The sequence below is a fragment of the Ostrinia nubilalis genome, chromosome 14 (genome assembly GCF_963855985.1).
Source record: "Ostrinia nubilalis chromosome 14, ilOstNubi1.1, whole genome shotgun sequence".
Classification (NCBI taxonomy): domain Eukaryota; kingdom Metazoa; phylum Arthropoda; class Insecta; order Lepidoptera; family Crambidae; genus Ostrinia; species Ostrinia nubilalis.
In genome coordinates, this window is record NC_087101.1 from 11,726,188 (window position 1) to 11,752,717 (window position 26,530).

The following is a 26,530-nucleotide window of genomic DNA, read 5'->3' on the forward strand; positions in this document are numbered from 1 at the left end:
GTACAGATATACCTAACCACTGAAACTGCATTCAGTTATTGTAATTTTAATTCGTTGCACCTACTGTCTGTCACTTACAGGGCAGATATGGCATCCTAGACACAGGTGTGATTGCGGTCAAATATCTGTCTTGTTCTGCATAAAAGAATGGGGTACCTCAATCCACTGTGAAAGTCCATTCAAACGCTATCATTTCACAATTCTGCTACCTCCAACCTCAGACAGAACACTGAACACAAATCATCCAAAGACACTCCAGTGTTCGCCATCGAGTCCCCGATACCGTAATATACCATAAAGGCTGATTCGCACATATCAGTGAAGTCACAGTTCAGGCTCAGTACCGGCACAGTGCGAAATATTCTTTCATACAGTTTCTATGAACGCATCCCCACTTGTCAGTGTCAGTGACGACACAGTGCTCCCAGTGTCAGTGCCGACACCGGCAATCACGGACGTATTTGTTGAGGACCATATTTTTTGTCGGATCACGGACGCAACACTGTAGCACTGATACTGAACTGAGCGGACACTGTGACGGAACTGTGGCTTCACTGATATGTGTGAATCGAGCTTAATCCAGCAGACCGTACGTCGACTCAATCCATTTCGATTTTCTACACGGTGGCCCGGCTTAAGATTTCATCGGGCGGGTTTAGCCACACACTTGCAATAGGTGTGACCAATTTGTTTCTTATTCAGTGAACGTGTACAATACTTGATAGAATTGGCGAGTGAGAATCTACAGTATACTCCTTAGTTACTCGCTTATATGTGTAAATGAAGAGATAGGAAGTTCTATAATGAAAAATGTGGAGAACAAGGTAGGTAGGATTAAGGCACATGTTGGCAAAAACCTTTATAACAAGAGCAGTAGATTTCTTTTCGGAAAAATACGTACCTACAATTTCAAGATTATAATTTTTCAGTCACGTATTCGTAGTGTATCATTTTGTATGAGTATTCTATGAAAATACGTTATGCTATAGTACCTATGTTACTTATGTAAATAACTTGTGAGTTTTGCAATTTTATTTATAGAGTTGGATCAATAAATAAACCTTTTACTACTAGAGAGACACGAAGTAGGTACCTAGGTAGTAAACGTTGAGCTTTCTTTTCTAAATTACCTGCATTAAATTACTATTCTCGCTTGAATAATGATTAGGTAAGACTCAGTTTTCTCTCACAGCCGCAAGAGCTCTACAACCAGCTATTTGTTATCAAATTCAAACAGCTATTGGAATCAAATTCAAAAGGCTAGTCTATGTCAAGTGAACCTACAATAACCGCTTGTTCGTTCATGCCTCCAATACTGTGATTCGAAACCGCAGTCCCCGAAGCGAGCGGACTCAATCCCAGCTATTTTCCGCACGATGTCTGTTCAAAGACCGCATGGATAGCTGGATTTCAGGCTTGGTATATACAGGTACAGGCGACGGTACTTCAAGCTAAACACTATTATAATGCAGTTGTCATAGAGATGCTTTTGCAATAAAATGTAGAAATAAGCTTGATGTGCCGTGAAGTAAAACAAACGAAAATTCCAATACGATTTGATGAAAGCGATGAAACTACCAAAATCTACACTAAAACGAGTAATTTTAGGTCCGTTTCAATTTTTTTTTTAGCGATAAGAGTCGCTTCTCAAACTCAACCCGTGGAAATTTAAGTTCATCCAGTGTCTAAGTTAGTTCAGTTGGAAGAGCAGTCGCCCGGCAAGCGAAAGATCGTAGGTTCGATTCCCGCCTTAGGCAGTTCGATTTTTTAAGTGGTTTATTTAACATTTCGTTTCTACTTGTACTTAGTTACATTTGTTACCACCAACGCGAAATCACTTCATTTGGAAAACACAGTGAGATCACAGCCTACCTGCATTATCAATCCGAATAATTCACCTATCAATAGTCACCAGTTGGTCAAATTCCATAATCACCCCCATAATGTCACCCTCAGGACTGGGCAGTGGCGATAAAGTAATTATCACTCGCAATTACACCCGAGCGTCAATCATGCCTTCCTAACTCAATAATGCAAATGTTACCATAAATGTATGGTGCTTTATGAAATGCAGTAATCCTTATCTCAAACAAATAGTATAAAATGTTTATAGAAAAAACTTGTTGGACAGATATTAAAAGAACAAGTTTCAGTTACAGCCCTTTGTGCTTGTGTATTGTTTAATTTACTTTTTAATAAGAAAAAATATGATATTATGTTAAGATTACAATTATAGCGTGATTAGATTAAAATATTTACGAGTAGGTAGGTCAACATTCACACACAGTTTAAGAAACACAAACAAATTATTTCTTCGTCAACCGAGAACAACAAGGTATGGAAAAAAGAATATAATATATGAAGGTGTTCAACTATATAATAAACTTCCGGATTCAATCAAAAATAGTGAAAGTATACAAATCTACAAACGAAAACTCAAAGAACATATACTAACTATTACTTGAATGACAAATTAATTTAAAAACTAAATCTTACACCTACTTATAAAGTGAATAAAACGTAAAACAATAAATTAAAATACATAATCCTCTATTATTTTTTGCAATCTAATTATGAAACTTTCATCTGTAGAAAGACTCATAAAATACATTAAATAAATAAATAAATTAATTAATAAATTAAATATATAAACTTATTTTGAAATATAAACTACAAAAATATAATAACTAAACAACTATTTGTAAATATGAATTTTGGTACACTGTCTCCTACACTACACAACTCCAATGCTCACTGTTAACTTGCCAACTTGGGCGAACCAAACACTATCCCTCCCGCACAGTTTTCTACGAGTACCCGAACAGTAAAAATAAAAATAAAATCTCGTATTCTTTTACAATCTTATTTATTTAGTAGGTGGATACTTACTCACTACACCTAGTCACACCTACCTAGTCCTGACTGAGTAAATGATAGTTAGTTTGAGGGCCATTATTTCTGTGTCAACGGAGTTGCAGATCTGATGCTTACTTATTCGAAATAATGTTAATGATTATTTATGTACCTACATTATTTTTTGTTTGTGGGCTTTGCGCATGCTTCGTCACAAGACAATTTTATTGTTGTAAATTATTATAATCTCATGTAAGTGAACTACCCTGTTCTTATGAGAATAAAGATTCTTTAAACCGAACATTTCATCAAAGATAAGTAAGCTATTTTATACTAACAGAAGTCCGTTTCCATAAATTATTTTATCAATTCCGCAAACACTATCTCAAAATACATTTAAGATGAGCAGCGCAGCGTTCTCCCAAACAATATTAACTCCCATCTCCCGTTTATTTCTCCGCAATAACCTTAACAATAACATTACTGAGACGTCCGCTCCTCTCGACTGCCGGACAACGAATGGCTGTAAAGGCGCAACGCGACTGGCGCGCTCAAATATTAACAAACTACCCTCCTTTATGGCGATTTAAATGTGGCCGGCCATCGCAAGGATCCCTACACTTTCGGTTTATGTCTCCCGCTTTGATTTTAGTACGATCTTGCGGCGTTGTCTCTGTTTAACGATATTTGTGGAGTGGTTTGGTTTAGTGCAGTTCCTACTCGTATTTATTTTTCGAGTGCGGTTTTATCTTTTAAACGCATCGGTTCATTGAATTTGTCGTATTGTTATTTTTACAGCGATTCATTTTAAGAGACAAAGTGTAAGTAGATTAGTAGATACAGACTAAAGTTTCACATTTAATGGACTTTCTTTTAAAGGGTTTAGGTCAATAAATAATTAATATCCATACGCTTTAAATTAATCTGACAGACTTCGAATAATGCCTTAGACGATTTCAGCAATCGTGCAATTGAAATTGTTAAAGTAGCTAAAATATTTAAGAACAAAAGTTAACAAAGTTCTCTATTAATTTCACAAAAGTTACCGCAGCGTTGCATAGAGTAGATACCGTAAATGCAGGTAAACTTGGTAACAACTCTAATTACTGCAAAATAGTATACCACCCATAGCAACACACCAGCACATTCCACCTCCCTCAGTTCACACTGTTGGTTGGATTCTTGACAGTCGCAGCGCTGTTCACAAAGCGAATTCCGTAAAAGGCAGCGCTTCCCAAACTGTTTGTTTGAAACCCCAAGACCCCATCTAAATTGAATCAATAAAATTTGTTTCAACACACGATTTTGAGTAGCCAGTTGCTTTTGTCTCCAATTTCATTGTGTGACCCCAGGTCATTTCCCAAGTGAAGCAGGCGCTACTTAGAGTTGTAGGTAGCTTAACGCCTAGTGGGCGTCCAAAAAGTTTGAGAACCAACGAAGTCAAGCAGCCAGCCACCAAGCACTTACTTGCTTTTGTCTCTAATTTTATTATGTGACCACGGCTCATTTCCCAGGTGAAGCGAGGGCTACTTACCGTTGCATATCTTAATACTTAGTGGGCGTCCAAAGAATGCTTGCTTTTGTCTCAGAATTTTTAGGACCACGGTTCATTTCCCAGGTGAAGCGAACGCTGCCTAGCTTAACGCCTAGTGGGCGTCCAAAAAGTTTGAGAATCAACGACTACAAGCAGCCAGCCACCAAGCGCTTGCTTTTGTCTCTAATTTTATTATGTGACCACGGCTCATTTCCCAGGTGAAGCGGGCGCTACTTAGCGACTTTATCGAGTTAGCTGCACCGGCTCGGGTTACGTTTTGAGCACCCCAATTTTGTTATTTTAGAAGTTTCAAGAAATGGAAGAATGGAATTCCATTGTGTTTTGGATGAAAATATTATAACTGTGACTAAACACATTTAATACTTAGGTACTTCTTGATAGCAATTAACAAATTGCATTATTGCTTCATTGCTTCAAGAAGGAACTTTGCAATTAATACATTATAGGTTACAATAAAGTGACTTCAGCTAAAGAAAATTGTATCTTACCTTCTATTTTCTTAGGTGACTAACATTTCTAGTAACACTTTTATAATGATACCTACTGATGTTTCCATCATCACGGGTTATTTGAAGCGAATGCAGTTTGGTATATTTTATTGGTAGACAAAATTAAATCAGCCTAACTAAGGTCTTATATTAGGCTCCTGTATTATTAATACTTTTAGGTGTGGATCCGGATTAAGAAATTACATTAATTATAAATTCCTTATTCCATTTATAACAGAAGCCCCTTTCTGTTTTCACTGTGGTTATACGAAAAATATGTTTTTCTCCGCCAAGGGAAAGCTGACTAATGAATGGAGTTAGTCGCGCAAACAAGGAAACAACTTTCATATTTTTGAGTTCCCCGGAAATCTTATTTGCCAACCTGCTAACGGAGACTGAACTTTTTTTAAAGGTTCAGTTACTACGGAAAATTTTCATTCATTTAGTATAACCGAACGAGTTTGTAAAAGGTGTTTCGTACTTTTAAAAGAAAAAGAAAATGGTTCTTCATAACCTAAGGACGTTATTTAATTTGTCTCCGCAACAAATGGCAGACTAACTTCCAAGTTAAAGAGAAAAGCTTTTTCTTAATTTCCAACTATGCCATCTTCCTTATTTTATAGCACACTTAACGCCCTCTACACACCTATAACAATACGATATTAATTAATTGTTAAGCGATACACTAGTGTTATGTTATCTGTGGCGGTACGAAGCTAGCGGGATTTAGTGGCCAGCTACATACAGCAAAATATATGACAAGTAGCAGCACTGAAAAACGTCACAGTTCGCGGGGTCAGCTACTGCAATGTATGACAAGTGATAACCCTGTGCAATGTCACATCAATCATGCGTGGGCTTGCGAGCAGCGCGCGCTGACATCGCGCGGTCGCATCCACGGCCTGTCAACTAGCTACAGCTACATACATACTATAGTATGTATGAACATACATTGAGAGACTGTACGAAGTCGCAGGATTAGCTAGTGTGCAATTGTGAAAAGTGGCATCCTTGGCTAGTGTCATATTTCGCGAGGTCATCTACTGCAATATATTATGACAAGTGATAACCCTGTGCAACGTCACATCAATCATACGTAGGCTTGTGAGCAGCGCGCGTTGACATCGCGCGGCCGCATCCACGGCTGGACACCTGTCTACGTGACATTTACAAATAGTCCGGTATTAAATTGTGTTCATTCTGTATGCATAGATAAATGTGCAGTTTAATGTTCTATTGTTTCAGTAACTTTGGGCTTTTGACTAGCTTATGCTCGCTTCACCCGGGAAAATTCGTTTGTCACAGAGAGACGGACTAATTTGACTCTTATCGCGATGTGTACTAAATATTATAAATTATAAGCGACATGTTATTCTAATGTCTAAGCAGTTCCTAATATTGTAAAGCCAAACCAAAATCCTGCTGCTTCAGAAAATGTTTCACCAACATAAAAATTCGTAAAGAAACTTAATCGCGCAAATTAAGCATTATAAACTTGTCAAAACTTTAATTAATCATTGCATAAAGCGCAACTTGAGAAGGGCAACCCTGCGCAGTTTCGGCGAACATCAATCAACTAAGCGCTTATAGGGTAACCAGGGTCACAATTCGGTCACCCGGTCATAAAATGTTTAAAACCCTTTATTTTTTCTGCAAAAATGGGGTGTCGAGTTAAAACAAACCAAGTCTATAAAATAGTCCCTCTACTTATTTACGTTATTTATTTTTTACCCGATTGCGCCAGAAGGAGGGTTATTAAAAGACAAAGCTAGTTTTATCCGGTCAGATGGCAACCCTAATCGCGAATGACACTCGCGACAAGCAATATGGCGCTGACATAAGTGTCGTCCACTCCGCAGCCCTTGCATTTCGTGGGTCGAATCACGAAAAGGTGTATCTAACAAAATGGCGATTTTGAGTTGAACACACCATGTTATTAAAAAACATGCAACCTTACAAAAGATCGTAACTGAATTATTTTTCAAGAAGCCAGTATTGAAAGGTAAAAAGGGCCTGAAATGCAGTTTTCCATACTTCAAATTATCTTTAAACGTCGCTCCTGTAAAATTGACAAAAATCAGTTACGCCTTTTCGTGATTCAACCCACGATTTGTTTTGTACAGTGAAAAATGAAAATGTTTCATTAAAATACAGTTGACAACATAATGCAACCAATGCTTTGGCTGCCATAAATTATAGTTTTTTTTATTATTGTCAGTCATTTTGCAAAAAAAAATGTGTCCCACTAACAAGCAAGCTCAAATGAAGAAAATGTACATCCTGGTAGTAGGTACACCTATATCTGTTGAAGTGTTAATTGAATTATTAACCGAAACTTTGCAATGAATAAAAAACAATCATTCAATATTTGCTAGTACTTCATGAATGTCCGGCTAACAATGCGCATATTTTTCATATATTTCTCAATTCAAATGTTTTGCAGCATCTGGCAGGATTGTAGTCCGCGAAACTAAAGGTGTAACCTGTGACTGATAAATAACTATTTCACTATAATTTAGTATGATATTTCCTATCCATTGATAAACAATAATGGTTCTATTGTTACCATTTAAAGACCAGCAATTTTCCCGTCACTACCAACTAAACCAGCTGCGCTAGCGCCATCTTTAAATGATTGATCAAAGCCGCAGGGCTGCCTCCGTTGATTTGCGATTCAAATCGGATTAATGGTTTATTCAGCAACTACCCGCGATTGTAAACGTTACGAGATAACTGACTCGGTTAATTTTGATTTTACTGGTCTCTGTCTGGTGCAAGTGTAATAGTATTTGATTTGAAGTCTGTGGTGAATCGAAACGGCTTTGGAACTATTGCAGCTTTCAATGTTTTAGTACTGTGTCTGTATCTAATATTTATTTCTTTTTGAATGGGTTGAAGGAAAAGTAGGTTTGACAATGACAGAGACAATGACATTCAACGAGTTAAAAATTCAACTTACTATAAATAACGATAAGGAAAATGATCTATACCTATCATTATAGGCATTCATAAAAAATCCTATATCTACGATATTTTAGTAAGTATTAGTATATTATTAGTATGATGAAATGTGTGTGGCCTAGAGTACTCAAACACACATTCCTAGTTAAATCTGACACACCTACATTTAGTTTTAGTCAAGTTAGATTTAACGACCCCGCGTCTGCTCCTAAGTTGTAAATGAAAAGGTAAGGTTAGCAAATAGTTTGTTTTAATAGTTCTGGTTTATAGTTTTAGTTTTGTAGCGCTGTAAAACATGTTTAGAGAGAAAGTTTACACGAATAAAACCGTATCCTTCAGCACCAAGATTTACCTTTATCTTTGTTTGTGTTTTATGTAAGTTTTACGGGTATGTTTTAGATACGTGAGTTCAAGTATTTGTATTGTAGAAAGTTTGTTAAACTATAGTTCTATAATACGAATAAAACTCGAAATACTCAACACCAACACATCTCTCTTTGGAAAGGCTTAAGTCCAGCAGTGGTCATACTAATGTCTGATAGATATTGATTTTAGCATAACAATATGATGATATTAAGAATAATATTTCTTGCATAGTAATTTTGTATAAGTCGGCTCCAGAACCCACTGCATTCAAGCGATTCACGACCACAAGCCGAGCGAGTGACATTGACAGTACCTAACTTAATATGAGCTTTATTTGTTAGATAGCACTTTCTGACATTTACCTATCTGAAACTTTATGTCAGTGAAAATGGCCTTTTCAATACCCATTTTCTCTCGTTGCCAGCCCTAAGCGTGGCCCACGGAAGGCGTCGGGCTTTTAATAAATTATTCCCGAAGCCTGCTGCAGTTTAGCTTCCACCCATTACGGGCAGATCCGTTCGACAACTGATTCCGGAGCGTTGGGAGATGTGACAGGATCTGACCTTTAGCTTAGTAATGGAAGGACTAAAATCATGGATAAAGCTAGATATAAAGCGTTATTTCGCGCTGAATCTTCGCAGTAGGTCAATGTTGTAGAATAGATATGAGTGTGAGAATTTATCACTCTATAAATCGATCAACTGTAGAGATGGCACAAAGTCTCACCAAGTTGGTGGTGAGTCCAATGTCAACAAGAAAGAAGAAGTCTGAAGACATTATAGAGCTCGTTCGTTCGTTTCAGCCAAATGACGTCCACTGCTAGGACAAAAGCGGGAGGCCTTTTAAAGGAGGCCTAACGATTTCTATAACGGCTCTTCCCGCTTACAGAGCTTACATTTTCGAAACTGTGGTAATATGAAGTGATTTTATAAGTACCTACAGCGTGTTCTAAAACAATAATCAGATAAATTAATTTACAACTACGATTTTTGCTTTAATTCATTCTTAAATGCATATAAAACAAAGAAGTCATTCGTTTAATCAATATGCACATCATTTTTAACTTCTTTTGTAAAAGCTAATCTAAAAAACCTGCTCCGGTCCTGTGCGACCGCCAATCAACTGAACTGTCAATCTACAAATGTATATGACGGACATTTTCGCCGATCTAGAAAGGGTGAAATTGAAAAGGCGAAAAATAATACTGTTCCGTACTTTTATTTTCTTGTTCTTGTTGCTTTTTAACTTTAGTTAATCACAAAACCATGTTACAAAGCAAATACAATACACTAATGTATATTAAACACTGATAAGTAATCTCTATATTTTTTGTTGGAATTTATCTTAAAAGTGAAAAAACTGTTAAAATAAATAAAACATGACACGAGAAAAGCAATAAAAGTGCACAGATTAGTGGTGACCCTTTTAAGGAATTAGAAATGGAACCTCCTCAAAGCATAACATTCACAAACTACAACCGAAACTACACCTCGTATTCGTACTCAAAATGCAAAGAAATTGCATACCAGTGGAGTTCTACTAAAAATATGCTAATGCATTTTGGTCCTGAAAATGAGAATCTATATGATTCACCAACAGTTTTCTCCATTTAACTAAATGCACGTCCCTTTGAGAAACTTTTCAGAGCACTTTAAGAGCGTTCCATTGCGGTGAGACGCAGTCAGATAATGTAAAAGCCTTCAAGCGTGATTCTGTCTAAGTTTGTGGGTCTGTAATAGTTGTCAGAATTCTTGATTTTAGTCAACTTTCTCTGCAGTTTCTCTGGAGTTATCTTGGCTCTTCGAAGAAATACTTGTTTTTAGTTTTGTTTAAAACGTTGACATTGATGGTCGCACGCGCCAACAAAGTAACTATTTCAATTTTAACTTGATTCACTTAGGTAGGAGTGAATTAGTTGAAAATAACATCGGGAAGAAAATGTTATAGCTCGTTCAATTAAAATGGCATAAAATCGCATTTTGTGCAAATTTACCATAAGTTATTAGTTAGGTATGCCATTTGTCTTCTTTACATAGCTTTTAGATAAACAAGTAGCACTAAAGTACTAAATACTGTAAGTATTAATAAAAACCTTATTAGGGAATCTAAAGTACACCAAAACTACACACAAACACACCAAAAAGACCAAAATATCGCTATGTTTGTGGCGCATCAAAAATATGTATATTAGAAAAATCGCAAACGGTTTTCAGATTTCACCGCGGATCCCTAACTCCTAAACCGAAGTCACATCTAACCGCCAATCACCGGAGTGGGTGATCCATCAACTGGCAACTCCTGGCTAAAACCAATTAAAATAACTTTTGCGCATCTGCTGTGTGTCATAGTCCCTATGATCGATGGTGGTCGTTAGTTTTTAAGTTTTCACTGGAAAATGATTAATTAGTGATTCAATTACATAGTTTTATGAATGGACGTTTGCTGTTTTGTGACGTTACTTGAGTTGTGGGTATTCGGAATTGATTTTAGTTAATTAGGAGATGTTACCTAATTATTGAGTAGGTATCAATAATGATTTTTATATAAGAATGCAACGCTACTTGTTCAATAAAATAAATGACTTTTATTTTGCAATACACAATACACATGTGATGTAGACATGCATGAACCGAAGGTGAGAATATTTATTTGAACGAACAAAAAAATTTAATATGGTAAAAATGAATCTCTAATCCTACCATTAAATTTTTAATTTTTTTCCTACAGAAAAGTCTTTTATAAATATGAATAGGTATTGCTTTTATAAAAAGCTTAGACAGAAAACTAAACGCATAGTAAATGACCTTCCGCAAAGCGTATTCAATAACGCTAAGCTTCCGCTCACACAGAAAAGCTTTCCGTTATCTACTGAGAGCTTTTAATGGGAAATTTAAACGCGTCGTGGACTTCATTAGGACGTAATAGAGACTCGTCAGGACCACAAAGTAGATAGGAGCAGAAGACAATCTACATACTGAAACAATAAATTGTATAACTTGCTTTGTACTATGTTATGGTATGGCTGTATCTCTGTTTAGTGCACCATCCCTACTAATATTATAAATGCGAAAGTAACTCTTATCTGTCTGTGTCGCTTTCACGACTAAACCACTGAACCGATTTTGATGAAAGACATAGATAATATAGTACAGTTCTGGGAAAGGACATGGGATGTTTTTTTTTTATCCCGGTTTTTGAAACAGGGAAAAGGGACAAAATTTTACGCAGGTGAAGCCGCGGGCGCGGAACTCTAGTAAATAAATAAAAAAAAACAAAGTGCGCTCGGGCAACGCACACGTAGACATTTCCCAGTGGCCACGGATACGACACGCGCGTAGTGTCACAAAACAAACCAGTCTAAACCAGTGCGAGCGCAAATGCTGCCCGCTTAAGACGCATGTTGTTGCAATTCATTAAGGCAAATGAGCTTTACATGTGTGGTGGCTCGCTACTGATCGTTTTTCAAAAGTTTTGACAGACATTATACTATAGATAAGTGCATGTAGTACACGTACACACACAAGTAAAGCTCACTCGCCTTCGTGAGTTGCAAGAACTAGGTAAAATAAGACACGGGTCTTAACGCCCGAACGGACGACGCCGCGAGCCGCCAGTCTGCTTGTGACCATAGCAGCCGAAACGTCAAGCCGTGAGTACATAATGTAACTCATTAATAAACGGTCTTTATTTTAGTTAAAATGAAACGCGAAAGTTTAAAATCTTATAAGAACTAGGTATACATACATACAGGATTGTCTTCTGTTACTGTCTGTTTTGTGTCAGGACCGCGTTTTCGCTTGCTTAGCCTTATTTCCTCCTCGGAGTAGACAATAGGGTGCTTACCGTATTGTTCGTTCGTTAGGTATTACATCAGCGAGACAACATGATGGCCAATTTGGTTATGTTAATGTATTTATCAATGTTCGTTTTAACTTAATAAAACATATCCTTTAAATTTAAAGGCAGCATATAAATAATACATACTCTCGCATTAGAATGCGTTAACTACTGGCATTGAAAAGTTAATTGAAATATACAAATAAATTGCAGCAAATCTTAAACTAATGAATTTAAGGGTTTGAAATAAAAAAGTTTTGAACCTCATCAACTATTCTTGAAACTTTTTGAAGGCTTCGTTCATTATTATAACGATTGTAAATTGATTTAATAAGTTGATAGAATCATCTTGGCGTATAATATTTTTGGGCGCTCATTGGCTTATAAAAAAAAAAAACAGTTCATCAATTAAATTTCATTAAGTACTGAATTCTGATGGTCAATGCAACTTTTTACTTATTATCTGAAAGCGCTTTGTGATTTACATTGACAGATAGCGCAGTGGCGTGCTGTCGCGCTCAGCGCAAGACCAGGGTTCGATTTCCGGTGGTGCCTACTTCAATTGAAGTTGGATTTTTATTTCAACCCCGGACCGTCCCTGCATTCGAGGGTTGTGTTTAAGCAGTAGGTACCCGCGACGATTTATTCAGCAGGACATATCCCGTTGTTCTTCCGTTTTTTTGTTTACGGTATTTAGGGGTGTTTCATGGTATTTTCGGGTACGCTTTACGTAAATTTGTTAAGTTACGGAGATCTTTTTATTTCTAAATATTTCTCAGAAATAGAAGGTAATTGATATATACGGTTCTAAGCACTGTTAGACTGATCTTACTAGATTATTTGCCAAATGAAGCCATTTTGCCACAGACAAACTTACTGCTCTTTAGGAATTTAACAACATTAAGACCTTTATAGCATTTGCAGGGAAGTTTGTAAGATGCTAGGTAAGATACATAAACGTATTTTATTTAAATTTAATGCTATAGGAACTCTCCTTCGCCAAGGCCCGTACGGGTCACATCACAAACATTCCTTCCTATTAGGATAGTTTCAATAAAAACTACACCGCTCCATTGTTAAAAAGTCTCCATTGAATTTTCAAAAAAACGTGTTAGCTAACGTTTATTTAAACACGCAGTCAATTGTTTCCATCAATTCAGTCACAAAAACGGCATTGTCCGATTGTAATTAATATGTGAACGAGCACATCACTAGCTGTTTAAATAATTGTCCGGTATCCTTTGTGCCCCGGCGTCATTTGTCAGGCGCATCGGCCATTTTGGCGGCACTTTTCAACTTTGCTGGCGGCCATGTTTTTTCTTGTGTTAATTAGGACCGCACCTATGGTTGGGTAATTTGAATATGCATTACAAGTAGTGGTTTGGTAGGGAAATGATACATTGGTATAATTACTGGTGTTAAAAGCGTTGTTAATTATTTCTGATTAATTGATTATTTTCTAAGGGCTGATTTTTCAATCGTCAGATATTTTTTAACTCAAGAATAACCTTGTCATTTTGACATATTTCCCGTACTAAAACTGTCAATGTGCCAAACTTATTCTTCAGTTAAAAGTTATCCGACGGTTGAAAAATCAGCCCTTAGTGTGGAGATTTAAATGCCTAAGTAAGATTAAGAAGAATGATTTTTTGTTAAACCCAACTTATACTCGAAACCCAATTGGAACATCAGGGTTGTTATAGTGAGAATATTATTAAAGTCCAACGTTGAAATATTATCAAAGTTGTTAATCTAAGTACTTTAATTTATGTCTAATATTATAAAGCTGAAGAGTTTGTTTGTTTTATTAATCTCAGGAACTACTGGTCCGATTTGAAAAAATATTTTTGTGTCGGATAGCCCATTAATTGAAGAAGACTTTAGACTATTTAACATCACCTCACAGCCAATATAGGCGGAGCAGTAAAGAAAAATGTTGCAAAAACGGAAAATTTTATTTAAACTAATATATTTTAAGTCGCGGGCACAACTAGTACTAGGTATAAATATTAAATGAGTGGACTACGTTATAAAACAACAAAGCCCCATACTACAAAAGCATGTTCTAACCCACTTTCCAGCTCACCAGGCTTAGTACACACATATCTCATTTGGCTACACGCTAATAAACATGTGTTCCGTACGGTTGAAGTGTTCCGTACAAGGTTGAAGTGTTCCAAGTGTTCCATCCCCGGCTCGCAGCGCCCCTGTAATATGAATTAGTTAAAAAGTAGGCCAAACTGACGCGTGGGTAGGACAGTCAGGTGGGGAAATGTGTTTAGCATTCATAAAGTTATTTACTGAAAATAGAGTTAGGGACGAAAATAGAGATATTAGAAACGGAGCTTAGAGGATTAAATACTTGTCAGTCTATTTAACTTTGAAATTAATTAAATTTTTAAATTTTATTCCGTCAAATGTATGACATTGTGTTCCTTTCTTTCTAATTAAAAGAAATTTAGGGGACAAGCTGCATGAAAAAAAATAATAATACCAATTGAAATGCCAGTAAAATATAAAATAGTTCACTTCCTTGAACTGTCAAATGAATTAAATTTCATCTAAGAAATATGGTTTCATCTAAAAAGTATACCTAAGACTCATTACCTTAGACTTCGCACCGGATAATCGAAACAAAATTACAACATGTCGATGTTTTGTGATTGATTGATTTTCAAAACTGTTGACAAACTAGGTAATGCCGTTAACATTTTGAGAAGTCCGTATGAGTGAAGTTTAAATTAAATTTTAGGTAAAGTTTTAATGAAATTTCGATGTTAATCCAATAGGTGCTGTTTTTCAGCAATGGTCTCTCCACCGAAAATTTATTATATCGGACGCCTGTTCAGTTCTAAACCTAAATCCAAAAAGGTCCTAATCCCTATCCTAATTTAGCACAATTTCATTAGAATTTTCTAGTCGACTGTACCTTTTTAACATAATATAGAGTAACACCAAACAAGCTTGTCAGTTACGTCATCATTTATCGCGGAGAGGAAAACGCTTACAATCTTTTCATTCGTGAAAAAAATGTTCAACTGCTGTCATATTTTTTGGTAAATGTCTGCCTGCTTGCCATTTATTTTTAAACTTTTGATTTATTGCCCACACCTATTCTGCAGCTTTGTTTTTAGCACTAATATGACATGATTAGTCTAGGTAATTTTATTTTACAAGCTTTTAAAATTCTTTAATGATTTCAATCAAAAATAGTGAAACTTTGAAACATATCTTTCATGATATTTCCGGTTAGCTTTCATATTTCCATTTAGGTGAGCTAGCTATTCAATAACTCAGTTCTTGAATTGACATTAATGTATTTATTGACCCTGAGTTGTCTGACATTAGTTATTATAAATGTGAATTCTATTTTGTTAATGAATGTAAATGACAATTACAGTAATAATATTGCATGCCTAAAGGTGGAAGATGGAGATACCTACTTGAAAAATTGTAACACCTACTGATGTAAACCCATTTTCGCAAAATATATGATTTGCTTTGATTTGATTTCTTTAGTGAGTATAGCTTCTAATAAATAGTGCCAGTAGTTACTTAATTCATCATTTCCCCGAAAAGCTTTCCTTGTTTTTCCAAGACGTTACGATTTAGCCTGAACCGATGAGATTTCCAAACGCGATGGAGGCGTGACTCGATTGTCCGTGACAAACGACCGTCGATGACGTCATGGACTGTAACAGTGGCGTCAACCCACCGCTGGGGCTGGGACCCTAATAAATACACGCCCATTTACGACGATGGCACATTCGGACGGAAACGCGCCGGGACATATGAGGCCCCGTCGATAACGGTGATGGAATGGGACAATAATCAGTTTCGAGAGGATTTGTGAAGATTTTATGGAACTTGTGGGATCACAATGTACGCTGTTCTGTTCATGTTTGCAGATAATTTGGAGTAGTTCCACGAATTTACTGCTAAGGGAAAAATAGACTCGCTTCTAAACATAAACTAATTCTGAAGCTAAATATATTCTACCCAGTAGCGCAGAATAATAATGTGCCAGAAGTAGTATGAAAATAGCACAAGTGCCGACATCGGACTGCTGATTCGAGGGTCGGTAGTTCCATCTCTGTTTACCATTCCTAATATTTAGTAAAACTGAAAATGTTAGTGCCTAAAAAGGCTTTTAAAATCAAATAAAACAAAGTTTCTCAATAAGTATCATGCGACTTTATAACAATTTTTCCTCATCGATGAGAATTTTCATATAAAAATAAAGCGAAGCACTCACGACAACCTATTTCCAGCCCGTAACAGCCGCTGTCTTGACTCTGACAAAACATTTCAGCATTTCTTATTTACGTGCACAGCCGAGGGCGCGAAGGCGTACCGTGAGTTCTTAGCTTAACACGATTGACGAACTCAAGCTTGCAACAAAGTTATCTCGACGCTTTTAAGGTTGTAATAATAAGGTTTAAAATTGCTAGTTACTCCGCGGAGTAGTACCGTAAATCTGAAAGTTGGCCCATCATGCGGCCACTCAGAGGCGCACCTGCGCTCAGTTCACATCTCATCTCAACACTTAGTGTCTAGTACTTGTACAGTGGGGAAAAGATATTTAAGTATATTCTTAAAGGTGAAGACAGTGAGCTGTATTTGGAAGTTATTGCTTGTTGCATAATACGGACCAGTTTTATCAATTATTGCTAGTTTCAGATAATGTTCATAATGTATCTTGCATTTATCTCTGTCTAACTTAGAAACTTACTATTGACGATCTATCCGACACCTGTAAAGTTGTAGTTAAGCTGTAAGATAAGTTCCTGATAGGCTATTATCATGGATTTTATAAGCAAAGTGGCGAAACAGACCCTTATTTTACTTAGTTTGGGATAACAAACAATTTTGCAAATACAACTGCTGCTTACATAAGTTAAACTTACATAAAGACTGCTGAAGCTGAAGTGGCAATGGGCAGGGCACATAGTACGCAGAACTGACGGCCAAAGGGTCAGCAAGGTTCTGGAATGGAGGTCGCGCACCGGAAAACGCAGCGTGGGACTCCACTTACAAGGTGGACCGACGACATCGTAAAGGTAGCAGGGAAGGGCTGGACGCAGGCCGCTACCAATCGATCAACATGGAAAGCATTGGGGGAGGCCGGAGGCCTATGTTCAGCAGTGGACGTGAAATGATGATGATGATGATGATGATGATGACAAAGACTATTTCAAATGCCGCATAAATAAACATAAACATGGCAATAACAGTAACTCACAAAACATCGATTTTCGTATTAGATGTAAGATCACTTGTATTTATTTTACAAAGACAAAAAGAAATGGGAAACTCAGATAAGCAAGAGAGCAGAGTCAGCCAATAGCAAATTAGCATAGTCATCAGGGATTTGACGTCGCCAAAACGAGATACTTTGATCGACTTCAAAGGCTGAATAAACGACTTGGCCATGGCTAGGGCAGATACGCCAGTCCATTGCAATCTTAAGATGGACTGTATTCATAAGAACATATTATGTAAATTATAAACGATTGTATTTGTGAAAATTGTAATTGATTTATTATAGTTTAAAATAATATCAAATAGCCAAATTTAAATTATTCTGTATACTCGTCAACTTCTTCTAACAGCGCATCTCAAGGCAAACTGCTGCTATTAACCGAAACGCCCGTATTCACAAACATTACTATGAGGTCTCACAGTGCGCGTGGACGCACAGGGTGACACACGAACCAATCACAGAGCTTTATTTAACGGTGTGCGTTCGGTTTGCTGCTTCACTGCAAGCATCGTTTGTGAATATGGGCGAAAGATACCTACCTACAGAAATCAGAGAGAGAATATATTTGAAGTCTAACTACAAAATACACAGCATAAAAGTTTCATAATAATTTAATTCGCTTCACGATTTGCTCTAAATATTTCTCAGCACATTCCTACTTGTTGCATCAAGTGAAAACGCTGAATTCTAGATTTCTTTTTGAAACCCGAAAATAATCGGTGTAAAACCTTCTTTTTGTTGAAGTCGGTTAATGAGTGACGGTTCTAATTTAGTTATGAGTTTCCAACAGTAATGTAAATAGGCAGTTTATTTTTGTCTTTGAACACACGGCCCATTGGCGTGGGTTCCCATACTCATCAGCGCATGAAATGAGTTATGAGCCGAATCGGCGAAGTGGTGAGTTGAACATGAGGGTAGGTGGGCAAATTAACTGCTACGGTGTAGTATGACCGTGTAGCTAAGAAAGTCTAATACTTATTATTAACGGGATTGCTACCATGTACCTTAGTTTCGAGTTTCCGATATTTCGGCACTGTTGCAAGCGCCATGGTCACGGAGTAACTGAGGAACCTGGTGAGATGTTATGGGCAGAAATATCGGTCTACCTAACTGTGAAAGTCGCTTTTCAACAGAAAGCGTAGCGTTCGTAGTCGCCTACAACAATGACTACTGACTACGAGATTCGTAGCATTCGTAGAATTCGTAGCATGTTTTGAAGTACATACTTACATACGTATGAAGTACATTATGTATTCGTAGCACAAAGTTACAGCCAGTACTTTATACTTTGACATGTCAAAATAACAATATTTTTACATAAGTAAAAAAATATGTGTTCTATCGCTGTAATAACATTATTTATAAGTTTGAGTTTATTCTCATATTGAAATTAAATCTTAATACCTAGGAGTACACCTATATCTGTTAGGGTAGTTATTATGTTAGACGGACAGACCTTTTAGTTTATTCACGATCTTGCAGTTTCGCTAATTAAATGTAAATTATTAATCTTAGCTAGGTCTCACATGCAGTCAAAGTGTTCATATTTATTCTTTATCTAATCACCTAGATTAGTTTGAGGCTAGAAAATTGGTGTGATAGCTTAACCTCTTACCTACGGGAGGCACATATAGTTGCCAAGTCAAAAGTCACTTCTCAATACGGGTGGCATCTATTGTTATTTTAGCAAAGCCAATACTAAATCACGGTTTACGACAAAAAAACAATAAAATTGCAAATTAAGTGTAAAATGCGCTTGTAATTATGAAACTACATTAGTTGCAAAATATAATATTCCAAATTTCAATACCGCAAGCCTCATACTTTTTAAAATATCTTGATGTAAAGTGGAGCAAACAATTTTATAGGTTAAAATACCCCGTATTGAGAGGCGACTTTGGTTTCCAAGGGCCCCGTAGGTAAAGGGTTAAGTAATTTATCATTACACTAGCTATGCCCGCGGCTTCACTCGCGTGAAATTTATTTTGTCACAGATGGTCATAAATTATAGCCTATATGTTATTCTGGGCTATAAACAATAATACTGTGAAGTTTCATCAACATTTGTTCAGTAGTTTTTGCGTGAAAGAGTAACAAACATCCATCCAGCATCCAGACATGCAGACATCCAAATTTTTGCATTTACAATATTAGTAGGATATTTAAATTTAGTCAAAACTTTGGAAGGGTTACAATTCAATAAATGGAAACAACATTAACCCTTTCCCTGTCGAACCTTCGGGCTTTCTTTTCAGATCATAAGATCGCGTTACCATATCCGATTTGGGGGGTTGAGATAAATTTTTAACAAGGTTGATTTTCAAGACAGAGGGATCGAGTCGCCGGCGCCTTTGATGTTATGATTGGGTTCGTTTTGAGGGACGATAATAAAAATATGCCTATCGCTGGGAGGTTTTGACAGGATGTTTTCGAAGTGTTTTGACGGTGGATTAATCTTGTATCCGATGGTGGATATTGGATGTTTGTGGTTGTTTCCAATTATGTAGAGGCAAGTTTTGGGTTGTTTTGGGTTATAGAAATATTTTTCTTTACCTGCACGAGACATTTGGCTAACCTTTACTTTAACCGTGACCCATCCGTTGTTTTTATGAAGTTTGGCAGACTTTTGACGTTTGTTACAGTTAATGTAACCCAGCCTTAGGTTTCTAGTTTCGGTTTTTATAGTGGCAGTCATGCTGTAGAATCTGTCTGTAGATCCTGGCTATGCAAGAGTCGCAGCAGTGTGAAAGAAGAGAAGTGCTTTAACGAATTTTACATTATTACACGTGCGGAATAGTGTTATTTTTTAACAGAAGTAAAATAAATTTTAAAAGAAAATTGAGATTAAAAAAGGACACCTGCCTTATTTAAACTTTTCTCGCCTTCAGTAAAGGAAACTGAAGAGAAATGGCTTTTATTTAAAATTAACTCTACCTTATTAATAACTTATGTAGCGACACCTTACTGTTCATTAAAGGCTTTCAATTCATTATTTCAATTTAGAGGTCCCGTCCGATCCATCAGAGCAGCGGCATTGCGGGTGTTAAATAAATAATCGAGCGCCCACCGCACACTTACGGATAAAAGTGATGGATTAAAGTCGCAAGTTAATGATATTTTTATTTAATTTTAAACAATCATGAAAATCGGTCACTGTCTGTTAAAATAGAGAACTAAATAAAAAATATAAATATCTGAAACTAGAGCTGTATTAAAAATAAATAAATTTGATGTAAGATACATCCAATACGCGAGGGGTATATTTAGCGGAGAACTACATAGGTTGGATTAAGGTCTTGGTCACATATTAAGATTTTTAACAAGATTAAGGCTGGATTGCACCATCTTTTAATTACAAAAGAGGTCAAACTCCATACAAAAACACCAATTATGGTTATAGTTACTGTTAAAGTAAGATGGTGCAACTCAACCTGTCTGATTTTTGAAGCGAAATCATCTATCTCATACATTTTTCGATTCTATTCATATTGCAGACTTTTTAACAAATGGGTAGAGCCGATAAAATATTATTGAAATAGTTTAGCCTTAAATCTAAAGTCTTCAGTGTGCGGGCGGACTAATACCCCGTGTAATACCGGGCGTTAAAATGCAAACCCGCTCTCAGGCGGCGCGTGTCAAATATAAATCTGCGCTTTAATACGTCCTGGGTCGCCATGTTTTACAATATTCAAGAATTGTGGGATTCAAACATATGCTTGATTAAAAATGTATTTTGTATAGCTAAATAAAATACTTAAAGCACGTTTGGTTACCTTAAAAGTCTGATTGTCATCATCATGTCATTTAATCTCTTTTGCAGCAGAATGCCTTTCTATTTTACCAAAGGAAAAATGAAGTAATTGGCATCAATTACTATATTTAAATCCTTTAATTGCTGCGGGAATTTATTTCTATTTCATAGTAATTAGGTCAGATTTCTGTATTAAATTGGAATCTACTCTTTGATCCCATTTTTGACTAGAATCTAATTGGAATCAAAACCAAATGAAATTCAAATCATTTCATTGGATTCAATTTTAATATAAGCAAACATTCGTTTCATAAACTATCGATCCGAAATCATAAGTGTGGGACTCGCACGCAATATGAAGAGTTTACTGCCATTTTACCGCTGGTCGTTTATTATAAACTTTACGGGGTTATAAAGCATGGAATAATGGCGCCTTTTTACAGCTCGATGCTGTAAAACACCTATTAGGTGCCCGATAGGACCGTAACTGAAGTGGTTCGCATGGATATTGCAGCGGTTACAGTGGTTTCATCGGGGTTTATAGGGCTAACCAAAAGTTTGACGTTTTAACTACTTGACGTTTGGGTTAACACTTGCGTTTGTCAAAACACATCGGTATTGGTGATGGAAAGTTCCTGTTAAAACGCTATTCTCTTTTTTATTTGTTTCGTTTTGCAAACGTATGACGTAATTTTTTTAACATGTCTTGACTAAATAATTAATTTTAATGATTTCGAACTAAAAATATATTTTTTTAGATTTAATAAACTGAAAAATATTTAGGTCTTCAGGCTTACAATGAAGTGTTCTTGTAGAAAGAGAAGCTGTTGCTGGTATTACATTACTATTTTATTGATTTGATTGAACCTTGATTGCATGATACACTCCTATAAATTGAAGTTCAGTTGTTTTACTTCACCACTTCCAACCATACAATAGTCGACTTATTTCCAACAAACACTTGCAAGATTTCAATTAAATTCGTCAAGTGTGACCACTACACTACACTACAGTCCGGTCACGGATCGCCACGTTATCCTTTGTGCGATGTAGGCCGCCGAATTTTCTCCTCGGCGTGTCAAAGAGAATTTATCAAGGGTATAAACTAGCAGAATATGGAATGTCAACGGACTGACCGACCGCAAATCTTGTCAGAATCGGTCTGTGACGAGAAATAAGATGGACTAGGATGAACCGACAAAACAATCATTTTTAATTTTATGGTTTTGAGACATTTTTTTTTCAGAAGTCGCCTCAACATCCATTAACTCGGTAACTATGTAGGTACTGAGTACTGTCATTGTCACACTAGAAACGTCAGATTAGAGGGACGCGAGCGGGCGACTCCGCGCGCTTTTGTGCTAAGTTTTTTTTTATGTGACACGCCTTTAAGGTGAAGATACGCTCTCTTCTTGAAAGCTCTAATCCTGTAATAGTACTTAAGTTCCGTACCTATGTATCTAAAATGAAATTCGTATCCAATTATTTCGCAAACACGTTTTGTTATACGAAAACATTTTCCTCTTGTAAGAACAAAAGAAATAGTCCAATCCCTTTTTTGTTATGTCAATAATAAACTTCTACTATTGCAAACACGCTGACAATGAACAAAACAGCGCATTCAATAAAAATGATCAACTCAATACACCTTGAATGGAGTTCAAATAAAGCGGGGCCCATCAAATCGCTGCAATCCCTTATTTGTCTTCGAGGGTTTAAGGAAAACTATTTTCTGGGAATGGCTGAAAATTTTCAAGCACGCTTGTGAGCTGAATTCGCAATACCGTGTTTATTACAGGAGCACGGGAGTGCTATACCGGTCGGACTTGGTATCAAGCTCTTTTGTGGCTAGAGAAATAGGTTTAAGCTGCTCATTTTGTGTCGAGGAGAATGCAAAGTGCTCTTTTTATTCGAGGTATTAGCGGTTGGAATTGTATACGAGTTTTAAAATTTAATCCAACTGTGTATTAGACTGATAGGTTTTGAGACAGAGTTTGCGAAATCTTTGTTTTTTTTTATCGCGTGGGTCTTTATAAGCCGCTACTATAGTCTGTCAATTGTTTAACAACGTAATCTAAATTGTCATGGAAGTAGTCCAGATATCTTAAAATCTTTAATATTGTGTTACATTGGAAAAAATTACACACAAAATAAAAAATACTGGACACATATTGGGATCATATCCACAAATTGAACTACTTAGAAACTGGAATAATGCCCGTTTTCACCATCAATCCCTAATTTTTAAGTGACCCTATGGGAACAAAATGACAGGAATTTTGTTTTCAAAGGGGTCACTTAAATTAGGGATTGATGGTGAAAACGGGCATAAGACAAGTAAATATGTACAGTTCTGACACACTCAGCCCAATTATCTCCGTTCTTTCTACCCATTTGACGCAGACAAAGCCACGGGCGTTCCTTGTGCTGCTATAGAAGACAGTCGCCATAAAAGCTGCCAAAGCGACATACGTTCGCGAAAATTTAATAACAGCCTCTGAGAGCGGCTCTCTGTTCGGGGCCAGGGTTATCAGCTTAAATAATATTTTCAACAGAAGTTTTAATTCGCAAGAAATAAGTGAAGGTATTATAAATTATAACATAACAACTGTGTAATAAAATATTCATTAATTTCAACTAATTATTGTTAACTGTAACAATAACCATAAACGCCTCTCAAATGTCACAGTGTAGCGTTGCAGTTTTGCTGTTTTTCACAAATTTAGTTTCTTACTGGATATTTGGATTTAGGATACCACTAGCGACATCTATTGGCGTGATATTGAATTAATTTGCAATAGATGGCGCTTTTTGCTCAGTCAATTCAAATATATTTTATTGAAACATTTCCTAATGTTTTTGTTTTGATTATTCTATTTTTTAATAGAATATTTTCAGTGTTCAGGAGATTGTTTTCATCATGGTTTTTATTAGTATTTGCTTTTTACCTAAGCGGCGAAACGAAACGTCTTGCGATGTCGATGACTCGCAGGCTGTCAGTTGAGCTGTCAAATCACTTTGGAATTTTGGTCGATCTTGCGCAACCGCAATTTTATTATTTTCGGGGATGTAATCCCCTGTGTTTTAAATCGTGTGTTGCAGAATGCATCCACGATAATTTCATAATATAATTTAAAATAATCACACATGAGGTAAGTTCCCGTCGGAGAATTTATTTATTTTTTCGTGATTGATATTTTTCGTATTCCAGTACGTGGTATTTTATGTGATGGTTTCTTTCAGAAATTCCCTAAATTCTATTCGGATGAGGGTATTGGGTTGCTGAGGGCTGCGAGCGAAGCTCAAATTAGTGAACAGCCTTCGTAAGTATTTCTTTCCCATTGCGGGGTTTTTCATAACCTCATGCCACGTTCCACATGTGATGCTGACAGTGTATTTTTCGTTTCAGATGCGGGATTTCAAATTTTATATTTTATATTTCATATTTTACGATTTTACATTTCATATTTTAGATATTTCAATATTTCATATTGATTTCTATAATTATTACTCCTTTCTGAACTGCTGATCTCTTCGCATTTCCTCCTTGTCATCAAACCTCTGTCTCTGCAAGAGTTTGAACGCTTTCCTGTCAAAGAGATGCAAGAGCTTCATCTGGCACTGCACGCTTGAGGCCGTGGAGGACGCTGCTTGTAACCTAAAAGTGTGCGAGACCCGTTGGACCCCGGAAGAAGAGAGGAACGTTCAGGGTAACGGCTTATAACCGCATGGCTTCCAAGGTACCCACTTTTCCATCCTTCAAGTAGGAGTCTTTCCGACCTGACATCGCGCAGTTATCTTAACTAGTAGAGTCTTTTAATATTTAGGCTGAGTTTTAAGAAATTTGTAGTGGCAATAATATTCACCAAACCGAACCTAATTAACGACCCTGAATCCCTTGAGATTGGCACTATTACAGTAGTTATTATAATATCGTAATTGTTAACTTTATACGAGCATACGAGATAAAAATAAATTGTGTCAATTGAGAGGGAGCTGTTTTATTTACATTTTTCTAATTACACACAAGGAACGGTAACTTATATAAATTTCTGCAAGCCGGACAACCTCTTTTTTCACGTGCAGACAATTCACCATCTTCTCCGTCTGCACCGGTGGCGGTTCAATTCCAGTCACCAAGCCGCCAGGAAAAAATCCTTTCTTGCAGTGGCGCCCATCTTTTGATGTTTATTATTGCCACATTTTTTTTTATGAAGTTTATGGGTGGAAAGCCAATAATAGAAGCAACATTGTGTGCTGACTATCCGCTCATACACTTCTATTTTATTGTTTAATAAATTTTATTAGGGAATCTCTCATGTGTGTGCTGTTGTTTGTCTTGTTATTTTTTGTTGTTTATTTTATTTGTGATGCCCACATAATTTTTTTTATTTAGGATGTCAACTTACATATTATTATGTTAACCATTATAACAGAGCGTACTACTCTATATGAGGTTAGTTTACATGATGTTAGGTTACATATTTTTTGTGTTGCAACTCTTATTTTTTACATTATGTTGGGACAAGTAAGTAACATTTTTTTTGTTAGGTTATATTTATTTTATACCTACATTGCTTTTGGGCTTTATAGCTTATAACTTTTAGTTACTTACTTTAATTATTTTGTTTTTTCATACAAGACAAACACAGTTTTAATTTTAATTTTAGTGTTTATTAATTTGTACTCATAATAAGTGAGTACATAATGTATTTTAAAGTGCCTACCCGGATGTTTTGTTACATAATGCTAACTGATAACTTTAACGTTGTTTATGTACTAAGGTAACAAATTGCTTTTGTGTCACCATGGACATATAACTTTTATTTCATGTTACTTAGTACACATTACTTTGTATTACATAATGTTAGCATAATATTATAACCTTTAATTAATTTAATTTGGCTTAATTTTGATAACTTGTGGCAGATATTCCTATTAGTTATTTAGGCATTATACTGCAGTGTATTATAAGGTTTGGTACATAATGTTATTACTGGCTAGTGAGTTGTTTGTGGGTACACTTACTAACTTGTTAATTTTTATACGGGAATAACTTAGCTAATTGATTATTGTTTTGATAGTGATAACAATTCAAAGTTATTAATTCTTAGTAAAGTGCCATTCTCTAAAATTTGTATAAATAATAATAAATTTTCAACTAACTTTTGGAAAATATTTTTGCCACAGTTTTTTTTTTTTTCAAAAATAATTTTATTAGGCTACCTTCTTTAAGGAATTTTTTTTTTTTTAAATTATTGTTATGCCAAGGTTCTCAGTCTTAGGACTTAGGATTTTTTTATTTCTGGGTAGGTAGGTACTTTCCTTTGGTAACTAACTTATGAGTTTAGTTTTTTTTTTTTTTTGGACACAATCGTATTGTGTAGTTTTTCTGTTGGGAATTTGATAGATTGTTTTATAGCAAAAATTTTTTTCTTAGGACACAATCGAGTTGT

At 36.1% G+C, this 26,530-nt stretch overlaps 1 protein-coding gene and 1 long non-coding RNA gene across 2 annotated transcripts in view; one reads left to right on the forward strand and one right to left on the reverse strand.

Annotated features, from left to right (window-relative positions):
- LOC135078176 (uncharacterized protein CG43867-like) overlaps nt 1-26,530 on the reverse strand; it is a 409,623-nt gene that overhangs the window by 79,599 nt on the left and 303,494 nt on the right. The window lies entirely within an intron of this gene.
- LOC135077892 (uncharacterized) lies at nt 23,795-25,063 on the forward strand. Its single transcript, XR_010258539.1, has 2 exons — nt 23,795-24,397; nt 24,484-25,063. It is a non-coding gene; the product is annotated as an uncharacterized LOC135077892 (long non-coding RNA).